Source organism: Globicephala melas, chromosome 11, assembly GCF_963455315.2.
Source record: "Globicephala melas chromosome 11, mGloMel1.2, whole genome shotgun sequence".
Taxonomy (NCBI): domain Eukaryota; kingdom Metazoa; phylum Chordata; class Mammalia; order Artiodactyla; family Delphinidae; genus Globicephala; species Globicephala melas.
The window spans coordinates 95,762,177-95,777,031 of NC_083324.2; the positions used below are offsets into that span (position 1 = coordinate 95,762,177).

Here is a 14,855-nt window from a genome sequence, read left to right on the forward strand (position 1 = left end):
AAGAAGCAAAAAAGAGCAAAGATTTATTTTGGATGGGAAAGCACAAACACTCATTCATAAAACCATTCGTAAGCATTTTTTTTTTAATCAACACTGTCATTGCCGCAGCCTGCTTGATCTTCCTACTCTGGGTTAATATGGGAGCCAATTACAGCTTCATCTGTGTAGAATTAACTTTTCGGAGCACACACCGGGGATTTGTCTTCCTTCACTATTTAGATATATGTCATAAAAATATGCATGGAATGGAGTACAGGCACTGCAGATGGCAGAGACTTTCAGATTTATTGCAGAATCATTTAAAATTGGTTATGCTCTTGCCAGAAGTTAATTAATTTTTTTCTCTTCTTTTCTGGGGCTGGGGGGTGGGGTGGGGGGCCTCTGTGTCTCACTAGGTGGCAGTGTATGATTATATCTGGAAAAGCCATGGCGGCGTCCAGTCCAGCATCTCCAGCTGTGACCTCCAACAGCAAAATGAAACTTCTGTGTCTGCACTTGGTCCAGGAGATGTTACTTCTCATATAGCAGTGTACACTGTTTATCCCAGTGGGTTCCAAGAGCTGTACCGCCATTTTCTTAGGCTCCCTAGTGGTGCAATTGTTGAGGTGAGTATATATGAAAATATTTTAATGCAAATGCTGTGTATGTCGTAGTGCGTGAATGTGAGTGTGTTTATACTTGATTTAAAAGGCTTCAAAACTACTTTGCAAACATATCATAACTGATGCTTCTAGTACTGTAGAGGACGTGAAGATGTATTTTAGTGTTTTCCTAAAGAAACGAAAGTACCGCATAAGAAAAAAAAAATGTTTCTGAGCTATTGGAAGAAAGGCAGGAAAAAAATCACGTGAAATAATTCAGGATTCTGCCTGCAATAACTTTGACTCAGTCAATATTTGGAAACATCAGCGGATTGATGAAGAAGAAATATCTCAGTCCATAGATACTTCGATGCCACAGGAAAGTACACAGCTCTTTGCTTAGATGATCTCACACAAAATGAACGAGATGGTGCAATTTCGTATTTCTTCCATGAGACAAATCTTAAAAAAATAAAGGAAAGCCTCCATTCTCTAAATCTTTAAAAACTTTTTAGAGTAGTATTTGGCAAAGATCCTAAAGTCATGTTTCCTCCTAAAATGTCAGTCTTTAGGTGAGCTGAGTTTGTTAAAAAACATCTCTTATGTTGCCTCAAAGTCTCAGAATCCAAACTGCAGGGCATGTTGAAACCTGAGGCTCCCATTAGCATCAGAATTGCTGTTGAATAATGAAGTCAGAAAGAGTGTTATTTCCCTTTATTTGGAGAGAATGAAGGATGGAGGAGAAGGAGAATTCAGATGTGTATCACATTCGATTCCCTGGTCTTGGTGGCATGAAACTCACTTTGCAGTGGCACAATACTACGTTGTTAAGAATTTGCAGAGTAAGAACCTTTCTGTTCGCATCACACTTTCCCTATGGAATTTAGCTATTGCTGTTTCTGTTATGAAGTTGATGAAAGTGTGTCTTCATAAAAGGCCCTTTGAATAAACCTTGAAGAACTTTTTAATTGTTTAGAGCTCCGCCTTGCAGCTAGGGTGCTTCTCCTTTCTACAAAACCAGCCCATGACGGAGTTTGGTACTTGAGTGATTCTCGTGGGCTCGCTACTCAGAGAAACAGAGATGTGCTAGACAAGGGTCCGCATCATTTCACCTCCTTTTCCCTGATATAAGAGGGGATTGTGTATATTGTAGCAAGGCAGCAGGTAGGTGGATGAGAACTATATCCCACATAATTCTTTGCGGGCTTGGGTCCCGGGCTGGTATTGGCACTTCTGTGTATGATCTTTTTCAGACTTTGGCAACATCTGCTTTAGAAACCTCTTTGTGGGACAAAACTGCCAGGGCTTATTTTGTTTTTAAAATTTACACAAGCGTGTGCATAAAGATGTTTGCACACCATGAGCTGAACAAACTGGAGAAGCCAGGATGCCAGGGATATCTGCCCTTCTGCTGCAAAACATCTTGCAGCTTGTAGTCCTTGGGTCCGACTGGGAAGCTGAGGTTCAAGGTGACCTGTTCTCATAAGCAAAGCAATCATCAGGGCTTTAATTCACTCGCTCCTGCATGTGCGCTAGGACCTTGGTTTAGTCATTTCCCACTCCTCTGCCTATATCCTTATCTGTAAAACTGGGTTATAAATACTCATACTACCTGCCTCACAGGTATTTGGGACAGGTGAACGAGATAACATTGGCAATATATTTTAGTTCTTTTTAAAAAGGGCACAATAAACAGTTCAGAGTATTGTGGATCACGCACAATTAAATTCATTCAACTTTTTTTCAAACGTAGTAACATTATGCTAAAGATTAAATAAAGTAGGTTCTAGAAGGATTGAGAGGTGGGGCAGGACCCATCTGGTTTTGGTTGCCTGTGTTTTCCACACTGTTGGATTATATGATGGTGGAAGTGTGTCTGGACCCCGCTAAGCCTGTTCCCAACAGAGATGCTAACAAATACTAAACCAGCGTTCCCCCCTTTTTCAGATCTCAGCAAAGGCACAGGGTCCCACTCCCTCTGCAGTCCGAGTCTAAAGCCTACCCACTTATTTCTTTGTGCTTTATGTTACCTGCTTTGTCCTCTATGAAATCCATTTTGAAGGGACCTAGCCTCTTTGCACCTTCTCTGACACTTTTTTAGGAGCACTAGATTTTATTCGTTAGCCTTTCTAAACTTGTTTCCAGTATTAAATTGCGTGTCCCAGAGGACAGGAACCGTCAAATCATCCCAGTCCCAGAGCATATTGAAGACTAGGCAGGTTTTCTTTCAGCCTACTCAACAATCTTCCTACTTTCTTTTATATCTCTCCTGACCCCTAACGGGCACATCTGATCTATCACTGGCTTTCTGAGCTATAAAATCTGAAATTGGAATGGATTTGAGACTGGTCTTTTGCAGCTTCAGTGAGAAGTGAAATTCATGTATTATCTTTCCCAAAGATGTATGCATGGTAAAGAAATTTCCAACCACAGCACCTAGATAGATCATACTTTCCGGACTGAAGACGCATCTATTAAACTTTGAAAATTGTAGTTTCTAAGTAGTCATCTACTTGGATTAGAGTTAACTCCCACCTTTGAAGTCCCTGTCTCTGTACTAGGCACAAAGCTGTTGCTCAGGGAAACCTATTAAGTTGCCTTGAATTTCTGGATGTCAAATTATGCTACTTGATGGTTAATTATGTACCATGAGACCTTTTCCACTAACGCCCATATTATGCGAATTGAGGGCACCTATGCTTAGGAAATGACTCAGATCCGTCTAGCGATACCTGTAAGATCCATGCTGTATTTTGATGGGCTATTCTGATAGGGGAAGAAACAGGTAGCTGCCTCTAGACCTAATTTAATATTTACAAATTAGATCTGGCAACAAACATGAAACAAAAATGGGTGAAATTCTGCTTCACCTTTATAACCTGAACTCTATTCTCAGAAGTTTTAGGGTGGTTGTAAAATAGAGTACCTAGTGTTCCGAGCTCCTTCTGCATCTAACACAGCTCTAGCTTGTGACGACAGTGATTTCTAAGTCTCTCCTAATTCTGATATGAAAGATAGGTCACGTGTTAACCTTTTCTTTCTTTTTTTTTCCTCAAGAAAACCTTAGCAATTTGAGTTTCGAAGCACGTTATCTTCAAGTTTTTCATTTTTTTGTGAAAAGCCATGGTTTTTGGAACAGTATGATTTCTGCACTGAAAAGGTCAGATTCCATCAGATTGAAATAGAAGTTATATTATTACAAACTATCTTTCCTATGGATTTATGTTCACCACTTCTTTTTCATCTGGGCCCGTGACGAAGATGACACAGATCTTACAGTGTTCTACGTATTTAACTTAAAAAATAAAATCCCCTCCACGCTTGTCCGAGATGGTCATTGGTCTGTCAGGAGGTGAGGGCCTCTCTTGAATTATCTTTTTGTCAACTCCTCTGAGGCTGGGCAATGCCATGGACTCTCCGCAGAGGAATACTTTTTAAATTAATTCATGAATTAACTTTATATTGAAGTATAGTTGATTTACAGTATATCGTGTTAATTTCATGTACAGCAGTGATTCAGTTATAGATATATACATACACATATCTATTCTTTTTCAGATTCTTTTCCCATATAGTTTATTACAAAATATCGAGTAGAGTTCCCCTGTGCTGTACAGTAGGTCCTTGTTGGTTATCTATTTTATATACGGTAGTGTGTACCTGTAATGCTTTGTCTCCGTTCCGTAGCTTGAGGTTTTTTTTTTTTTTTCTTTTTAAGTACAAAGTTTTTCTAAAGTTTTTAGTGCCACAAAACCTAGAAACCCAGGCAAGACTGGTGCAGACTCATCAAATCACAAATAAGCTTCCCGATCCCAGGGTATCCATCGCAATTAAGAAAGCCCTTGGAGCATTCGTTGGGGCGGAATGGGAAAAGGGTTTCTCTGTCGTTAGAGGCGGTGTCGCCTGGTGGTCTGAGCAGAGGAATGGGAGTCAGGAGCTCAGCGATGTAACAGAGTCTCTGTGAGGCCCTGCCGAGCGGCTTCCGGCGAATCTCTCAGCCTCAGGAGGACGGGCTCACCTACTTTGAATCTCCCATCTGAAGAGCTCCTTACCCAGTGCCAGGAGATACACAGCAGGAGGCCTGATTCCTTGTCTGCAAAATGAGAATATTAATACTTGCCTAAATAACAGCTTAACCAATTAGTGATTTTATTAAGTGCTCTGCTGATGGAAAAAGCAGCAGGAGAAGAAAGGTGAAAACAAAACACGGAACCACAATTTATGATTAGATGGGTTTGACTCAACTCCGGATTCTTCTCCCACTCATGGAATTGAGTGACCACCGGTGGGGAGAGCAGGTGTAGAGGGGCCGAGCCTCACTTGTATGACCCTCGGCGAGAAGGCAGCAGAGGAAGCTTTATCTTGCAAGCCTGCATGAAGCTTTGAGTAAATGGAGGGAAGAATCGTATTCTGTCCTTGAATCAATGACTTGCACGGCAAAAACAGAATACAAATAACTGAGAGTTTTCAGTTTTAACTCTTCTATTGTAACATCTTCCAGAAAAGACTATTTATTGTTATTGGAAATTCCCATATCCATCTGTTACAATGACTAATTTGCTGTGTGTGTGTTTGAGAGAGAGAGAGAAATACACAAAAATGTGGAAGGGAAATCAATAGGAAAATACTGAAAACTCTGGGTCTACAGAAGTTATTCATTAAACATGTAAATTGTTGGGAATTCCTCCATCCAGTTTTTCCATTTGTTGAAAGTCATTGTTCATGGGAAGGGGCAAAGCCATCCCTGTGTTTCTCATTGTGCGTAGTTTAAACTGGCCTAAAGAAAATATTAAAATTAACTCATTTCTGCAAATAGAAGAAAGTCCCGTTTTCATTTCCCAAGTTTAGAAAACTTTATATTTTGTGCACAACACCTGCATGAGAAGGTGCAGTAAATCTTTGGGGCACATTTGGGGCACAATTGCTTACATGACACTATTGAAAATATACATTAACATGAAGTAGTAATAGCAGTACTTATGGCTTTGCATAAAATATTGTTAAAAATGTCAAGGACAGGATTGTCTTTTATTTTGGGTTTTCAAGTTCAAAGTTAACAGCTGTCACTTCAATTGATTTTTTTAAAAATAAGTTCCTGGTATTATGTTGCCACCTCTTTTCCTGAAGAATGATTGACTGTTGCAGTAAACTGTAGAGGGACATCATTCTGTCGTATCTAAAACATAGACCCCATTTTAAACAACATATTATAAAAAAACAGAATGCAAAAGCAAAGAAGAATTCAATTTTCAGGCTAAAATTAGAATATAATGGCACTTATAAGACATTCTCCTATCATACTACCATGAAAAGTCTTAAAATAGACACATTTACTAATCACTTAAATATATATTAAGTATATACAGGGATTTATCTCTATTTTAAAATTACTTGACAAAATTATTATTCCCATATGTATGTGTCAAAATAAGTGATTTTATTTGTCTATAATAATTAGGTCAGTGTGACTTGCTATGACATGGTTTGCTTTTCACAAAACTAAGCTAGATGGTTCTCACGGCAGGCTTGCTTTATTATTTATATATATAATTGGTAACCTGTAAGAGGAAAATAGCATCGTTTTTAAAAAAATTAGCACACTATAATTTTAAAATAAATACAACAGATTTCAGACACATTTTCAGAAAATGTGCTATTTACTTCTAAAAAGCTATTTTCTTATTTGACCTATTTTCATGGGTCAAAAAATAACTGTTAGTGACTAAATTAATTTTAGTAAAACTATGTTTGGTTTCTTTAGAAAATTATGAAGAACTACTTTGATTGTACCTATTACGTATTAAGATGTGATTTTAGAAAACATTTTAAAGTTACTGCAGGTCTTTTCTAAAATAACTTCTTTTGTTCAATCTTGTAAATATTAAATTTCTCCATACTTCATCTGTACTCATAATTTGAGACAATTATTCATTGGTAGTTCCTGTTTTTATAGACCATATATTTTTATTTGCATATGTAAGAAAAAGAATAATCACATACATATTTTTGAAAATATTTACTCATAAAATAATTTTCAGCATCTTAGATTTCCTTTGACTCTCCAAATAATTGAACTTATGAAAGTTGTAGGAAAGATTTGTTCTATTATTGCATTTATATGTCTATCAGAAATAATACATATTCATAGGATATATTGGAGAAGAAAAATGTCTTGGGATTCTACGTCATAGGAAATGTTTTAAAAGGTATATTAAGTATAAAGAAGCAGTTTAAAAAATAAGCCTTGACATGCTAACTGAAACATATAGTTAAATATCTAATATAAAAATTATAGAGGTGAAAAATTAAATCTTTATCGCACAGTCAATAAAGAATGAATGTTTTACGCTGAGTAAAAATATGTTCACTTTTACTTCTGTATATTTTTTTCTTATTGAATTGGAATTTGGAAACCGTAACTTGAAAGGTGACCCTCTAAATGTGAAAACTATTTTTATGCTTCTTTTTATTTCTTAATCTTAAGTTACTATAGACTTGGGAAATTTTTGAGTTTTTTGCTTTATAAATATATCTATTTTTTCCCGGTTTTATTAAGGAATGATTGACATACATCACTGCATAAACTTAAGGTATAAAAACATTAACGTAATAGGTTCAATGTTCATCATCTCATACAGATACAATAAAATGAAAATAACAAAATTCTCTTTGTGATGAGAGCTCTTAGGATCTACTCTCTTAACAACTTTCTTCTATGTCACACAGCAGTGTTAACTACAGTCATCGTGCTCTACGTTTTCTCTCTAGTATTTATTTATCTTATAACTGGAAGTTTGTACCTTTCATTTGAAATATATTTTAAAGCCATGCATCCAACAGTCAGTGCTTGAGCATTTCAGAATATGCCATGATACTACTAATCAGTGATTTTTATCTTGATTCTATATGACAAGGCTGCCTAACACTGATTTCTTAAAAAGTCAAAGATAATTCACTCATGAACAAAGCAAAATAAGCCACAAAACCCTAAACATAATGAGTTTTCCTTCTACTTATGTACAGAAATACCATGAAAATATTTTGGTGCATTTTGTAATTGTGTCAATATTAAGAACTATCTACAAATGAATTGATTTCTTCTAAGAATCCATAGATACAGAAGTAGTTTTTTCCTTTTCAGTTTATGGAACAAGTTCTTCTATAATGACCTGAAATAATTATTTAATAATAATATGATTAAACAATGTAAAAACCAGTTGCTTAGTGTCAATTATTTTTACATATTTGTATCCTATAAATTATTTTAATCGCATTTACATTTACTAAAACACTGACATAAAAGCATATAAGTTTATTTTATGTGCAAAATCACATATAGTATATGCCGAGTGACACTTAAAAGGCATGAAAGAGTAACACTAGCTTTTTTCTGAAACAATCTTGACTCTGATGCTAAATTACAACTCAGAAACATCTAGCGTTTTTACCTTTATGAGAAACGGCTTTTTACATAATTCCAGGGAAAATAAACTGGAATTATGTATAAAGATACATGCACTGTAACCAAAGGGCGTTTATATTCCCCTGTAGAATACTTAACGATGATTTCATAGCCATTTTGTGTCATTTTCAAAAGGATATAAAATGCAGCCAGTAAACAAACTAGACTTTAGATTTAAGGTGACAGCTGCTCCTTCAGAAGCAATATTCAGATATTTAATCTTAAGAACATTGAATATTCTTTATTTTACAACCAAGTAAAGTATATGAAAAAATGAAAGGACTGCGTACTTTGGCTTATTATTTTCACAGCAGTGTTGATCAACATGGCCACCACTGCCAACACGCCATCATCACTAAATCCCAGAGAATTCATCCAAATGTCAGCCCTTATTTAACTGTTTCAGGAAATTAACATCTGTGCTCTACTTTTTCAAAATGCAAAACTTCCTTTCTCTAAAATAATGCTGATTCAACCTATTATTTAGTCTGTCATATTATTTCTAGTTATATATATATATATATATATATATATATATATTTTGAAATCTACAATTGTAATCTAATTTTAAGACTCTTTACCCCTAGTTTAGATTCCTGTAGTTCAGGTACAGAGATCTGAATTCTGTTGAAGAAAAAATTTATTTCGCTATGGAGCCATAATGAGTTTAACTAGGCCTCCAAATATTGCTGTCAGTGAATTAGTGCTATGCATACGCGGGTCCTCTGTTAAGTTGGCAAATTAAAACAAAATCTGTCCGAATGTTATATCTGCTTTATGATTCCTCCTCCGCAGCCTCCTTACCATCTTTATAACGGCCTCTCACTAAAACCTTATCAATGTGGGTGGGATGGGGGGGTGGGAGGGAGGGAGACGCAAGAGGGAAGAGATATGGGGACATATGTATATGTATAACTGATTCACTTTGTTATACAGCAGAAAGTAACACACCATTGTAAAGCAATTATACTCCAATAAAGATGTAAAAAAAATAAAAATAATCTGTTAGCTTGGGAAGTATTAGTAATAAAGATATACTTTAAAAAGAAACGAAAAAATAAGGTAATTATGAACTTAGAGGGAGAAAACATTCTATAAGAAGAAAAAAAGAAAAACCTTATCAATGTGTGTTTTGGGGAGCTGCGTATGACCCATTCTACCAGATAGACTGCAAATAAAGTCAACTCCGTTTTTCTAAATAGACACTTGAGGGTATATCTATCCTTATTAGCAGTCAATTAGCTATCTCTTTCTTAAGGCCTGTTTTAACACAATTTCTAAGAAATCCAGGGACTTCTTTATACCAGAGAAGGCCAGTCCTGCTTCAAGCACAAGGCAGAAAGAGCTCATATATGTTGACTCCATGGCCATGGGTGTTTCTGTTCACCACCAACTCCATACATCCACACCGCATGAAAGACCCTTGTCTGTCTCTGCAGAAACCCTTTGCCGGTCACAGTGCCTAGCGATAGGCACAGAGACGTCCCAAGCTTGCACTCTATTCGTTCACATTCATACATCTGTAACACTGTGCTGGTGGGGACATGAGTGGCTAACCAAGTTCACGGTGGCTTTTGCCTCATCCATAGTGTTCTAGATCTAGTTTTCCCCCAAAAAAGTTGATCATGAGAGGTTTTTATTTTTTTTTTACCATTTTTAAAATTTCTTTTATGAATGGGTAAACTTTGAAGTTTCTTTCTTGGCCATTTTCATTGACGTTCCTTATTATTTCTTAAAGCTAGATTCTGACAGTGGAATTACTAGGCCAAAGAATCTGAGAATTTAAAAGGATAGCATATTTCTTATACACAAAAATATATATCTCCAAATTGCCCTCCAGAAAAGGAGGACAAACAGAAAGCCACCACTGCAATGAATGGGAAGTTTGCCCAACATTTTGATAACCTTTTTGGCTATAGCTACACAAACTATGCTCTCTGTAACTTAAAGAGATAGGTTTGAAATATGAGGTCACATGGATATCATTAGTTCACTGTCATTTTCTGCCTTTGGAAAATGCTGCAAGACTAGGTTGTGTTTTATTTTCAAAGCACGGGCACATTTAAATACAAGCTTGTTGTGAGATTTTAGTTGTTTGCAATATTTACTTTCTAGCAATGTTTATTCCCAGTAATCAGTGAAACTCATAAAATAAGAATGATTATAATATTATGAGCTTATTCTTCTAGCACAAATCACTTGAAATATGTGACTCTAAACAAACAGAGTAATTGGAAAGTGAATTGTCTTGCACAACAATTAACTAAGAAGTGACAAGTACGTTTCATTAGCGATTATGATTAAAGCTAGTTGTATTTTTAGTCCCTCTTTCCCAAACCTGTCAAGCTGAAGTATATTTGTTAATTTGATGTATATTCACATAGATGTACAGATCATTTTATACAAGTACATTTTTGACACATTATGGTGGCAGCTGTGATGGGGACAAGGGGAATAGTTTAAAATTTAGGAGCGATTTTTAAAAAACCAGTTCATCCCAGAAGGCGCCATGCTGTTAGTCCATGGCCCTGTGCATCAGGGTAAAGAAATGCTTCCAGGTAATTAGTCCAGGTGATAACTGGGGAAGTTCCTAGAATCCTGAGCAAATCAAACCACTCCTGCTCTCATGTCCCTTCTTGCTCACACCATACGGACATTTTAAGGAATTCCTGTTAATAAAGACATACTACTGAGTAAGGAAACATCCCAATAATCCATTTCCTAGAGGATAAAGTGGCGACTGAAGTTGTTATTCTGATTCAAATTCTCAATAACAAAGAAAGATTGTGAATGGCAGGACAACTTAGGGGAAAGTGACTGTCATTCTGGAATTCTTAATTCTGGTGAAGGCTGAATGCCACCCCACTTGATATTAGGAAGGTGCATTTCAGAAATTTCAAGAACAGTTGGCATGCTCCACCACATGAGGATCTAAATGGTAAGGTATCACAGAAGGCATGGAGAAAGCTCTAGAATTGCAGCTCTGAGTTACACTTTCAGATAGTCTTGATAAGAAAGAAGACCGAATAAATTCTGTTGTGGTATAGAATGTTTCCCAATAAACTTAGGTTTTAAAAAGATCATATACTAAGAAAAGCAAAGAAAGGTGTATCATGAAATTACAAAAAAAAGAGAGATGTTTAAGAACAATGACCGGGAGAGAATTCCCTGGCGGTCCAGTGGTTAAGATTCGGCTCTCTTACTGCCAGGGCCTGGGTTCCATCCCTGGTCGGGGAGCTAAGATCCTGCAAGTTTCATAGCCAAGCCAAAAAAAAAAAAAAAAAAAAAAGCTCTAATAAAAATAAAAGAAGAAGAAGAATGACAGGGAAGCAATAATGGAAAAGTACGACACAATTTTAGATAACAGTGGGTGGAGTGGACTCTAAGAAAACCTGATAAGAAAGATTCAACAAAAGGAGAAATCAAGGTGTCCAAAGACAGCTATTTTTCTCAACATTATTTAGTTGTATATGTCAAATATCTATTTCTGCTTAATCACAAAACGTTTTTTATTAACCCACATAAGTAGGAATTACAGTAGATGTCCTCTTTCTTATCCAGAGAAATGTATTCAGTTTGCCAGAGTGGATGTAGATGTGGGTCCCTGCCTTTCTCATTGGGGTGGCCTTCAGTTCAAGAGACTATAAGTTCTGGGGAAAACAGTCCTTCAGCAGAATTCTTGGAAATGTTGCGTACCTTCAAGATGTAGGAGAGCCAGATGAAGTCAGTGAAATTGATGATTCTTATAAACAGCCCAAAATAAACCCAAACTTTGTGTGACAAGTGAAACAGGATGTTGGTAGGGTTGCTAGTTGTGCGCTCAAAGATAATTAGTCTTGTATATACAGAAAGCTTCTCTTGGGACAATGAGTTCCTTCTAAAAGGAATGCTGTCCTATGTTTTCCCCTGATAGTTTTGTTTTCTATCCATTTCATCACACGAAAGTTATTAATTGCAAAAAAGAAAATCCCAGTCTTGTATTTTGTTTTGATATTTTTTGGTTTCTGTAAGATTAGGATAATTCACTTTTCACATGTGTTTAAATTGCTAATTATGACTCTGTGCTCTGTATTACTAAATATTATACAAATGCTTATTTATATTTTTGCTGTATTATTAAATTACTGTTAAAGTCAGAAAGAAATGGGAAATATATGTACACATATAGCTGATTCACTTTGTTATACAGCAGAAACTAACACATCATTGTAAAGCAATTATACTCCAATAAAGATGTAAAAAAAAAAAAAAAGAAGAAGAAGAAAGAAATGGAACCAAACCATAAAACCTAAATTGAAAACTCCTGTTAAAATGTGGAATTAGGTTAACTATAATGGCATTTCAGGGCATTTCCAAGCTGTAATTTTTCTTCAGGGGAAAAATCACAGGTTTTGCTCATTCTGCCTAAATATTTCCTTGAAGTGTGGTAAGTTAACATGTGCCATTTTGTCATCACTTTTCAGGTGTTTGGTGATATCAGTGGCTTAAAGTTTATCCCCAGTGAAGTGGTCACGGCTATTCAGGAGCATCTAAGTGAAATGGACAGTGCACTGGAAGACTCCTCAGATATTAAATCAAGAGGATTGAAAAGAATCCATTAAAACAAAAAGGTATTTTCCCCCGATTAAATATTTTACTCGTTGCTGTACCTGAGTGCCTCAACTTAGAAGTGCTTCTTCCTTCTTGCTTTCTTAAAGGTCCACAAGTCATGGTGAGAAGACTAAGTTCAACTTCCTTTTCAATCTACGGCCTTATAATATGTCCTTTACCAGAAGTCAGTAACCAGTACTGGAAACAACAGCTGGACGTCGTGATTGTCCCAAATATGTTTTCAGAGAACATAGACTCATCTTCATTAGCTTAGAAAGAGCTACTTGGCTCCTGTGAAGTATGAAGAGAGATAGAATATCATTTTTCACACTCCCCCAGCAGTACTCTTTCCTTTGGAGGGAATAAGGGGAATGGCTAGAAGATGATATAACCAAGCCTAAATAAATCCCCTTTCCCCTTCACTTAGCATAAAATTTCACATTTTTTTTCTAGAAGAAATTTCAAGGAAAAACATGGAAAAATTACATAATAAAAAAAATCAAGTCACTTAAATTAGTTGTTTTACAGCACAAATGCTTTGTATTCTAAGATATCAACAAACAGCCCCAAACTGGCTGGCTCCCATTCGGGCTCCCCTCATCCACCTTAGCTCTTTCTAAAAGGACCAAAGTAGACTATTCCTTTGACTATTCCTTTTTGTCTTTACTCCCTTGCTTTCCTTTTTTCAACTGAAGGTTTGGAATAGGACTTAGGATCACAAGAGGACAAAGAACTGTCAGAGGGTTGATGGGTTATAAAAAAATCCTGCATCTTTAAGAATCATTTGTCCTCATTATAGAGCAATAAATACAGAGGATATCTAGGCCCTCTGGTCCTCCTCTGCGTTTTTAAGGAAGGGTAAGCAGGTGTTTTAACAGTCACCTCTCTCAAACAAAAAGCAGTGTTTATGAGAGAGGTCAAATTTGATACCTGTAACTGGGAAACATAAACACATCCCATCCTGGTGATTTTTCAATCCTCATCTTTAATTATTGTCTAACTATAAGGATATCTTCAGTCTTACAATAAGACATTGAATTACACTAGATGTTCCCTCTATTGGCAGAAATTAGCATATGCATATACTGTCTATATTTTTCATCCTCTATAGCTCTTATTGAAGGCAGATCAACATATATTAACATCTCTGACAACAGATCTCAACTTCACAGAAACTAGTGAACATTCTAAATAGGTTTTAATGGCTTAAATTCTTGCACCTGCACAACTCAGGAAACTAGACTCTTCCTTCAAAATGATACGGGACTGTCAGTGTCAACGACTTCTTGCATTCCTCACCTCCACACTTGCAAGTATAATTACCTGGTCGTAGCTCTGGTCATCAGGTACTCACCTCCACTTTCACCGAATAGCTTTCTATTCTAACTACATGCTTTGCCTTCCCCATTGGAGCATGAATTACCTGTGTGGAGAATTTTTCAAATGTATCTTCTTATTAACAGAGCTTAGAACAATTCTTGGCCCTATGCAGGGGCCCAAAAAACATTTCCTGTTGGGAAGATGGTGTGAAGGAGAGGTGGGGGAAGGGATTAGGGCCAGGTGTTATCACTTATAGTATAAATAAGAAGCCCATCCCTCCTCCTGAAAAAGTGGGGCTGGATACAGTAAAGTAAGTTCTATGATAGACCTGTATCAATACAAAATATACTGAGAAGGATAAATGTATACATATAAGTAGATTTCTGCCTCCTAAACTGTATTTCATTAGATTATTAGGTCAAGTTGATAAAGCAAATGTAGTTGAACAAGTGATCTGGTAAGTTTTTCATTGAACCATCATTTGCTTAACTGAGTTAATAAAAACACCTATTGATTTTATAGGTCTGTCACTTTTTTTTTTGGCTGCACCGTGTGGCATGAAGGATCTTCCTTCCCCGACCAGGGATTGAACTCCCTCGCACTCCCTACAGTGGAAGCACAGAGTCCTAACCACTGGACAGCCAGGGAACTCCCCTGTCACTTTTATTATTTATGCTTTTCTCACTAAAATGTAAGCTCTTCGAGGGCAGGGATCACTGTCTGCTTTAATTAGTGGTACCTGCCCCAGTCCTCAGTACTGCTCTTTGAACTAGTAAGTGTTCTGTCAATTTTCATTGGATGAAAGCATAAACTGATAAGCCAGGTTTCACTTCACTTGATATTTAGTGTGTTGTACAGCAGTGAATTGAATGAACCATGCAGAGGTCAGCAATCAGTTGATA

The 14,855-nt window shown here is 36.5% G+C and overlaps 1 long non-coding RNA gene across 1 annotated transcript; it reads left to right on the forward strand.

Moving 5' to 3' along the window:
* The first annotated feature begins 431 nt into the window (after positions 1–431).
* LOC115866163 (uncharacterized) lies at positions 432–14,339 on the forward strand. Its single transcript, XR_004044538.2, has 3 exons — positions 432–605; positions 12,507–12,653; positions 12,741–14,339. It is a non-coding gene; the product is annotated as an uncharacterized lncRNA (long non-coding RNA).
* Positions 14,340–14,855: the final 516 nt, after the last annotated feature.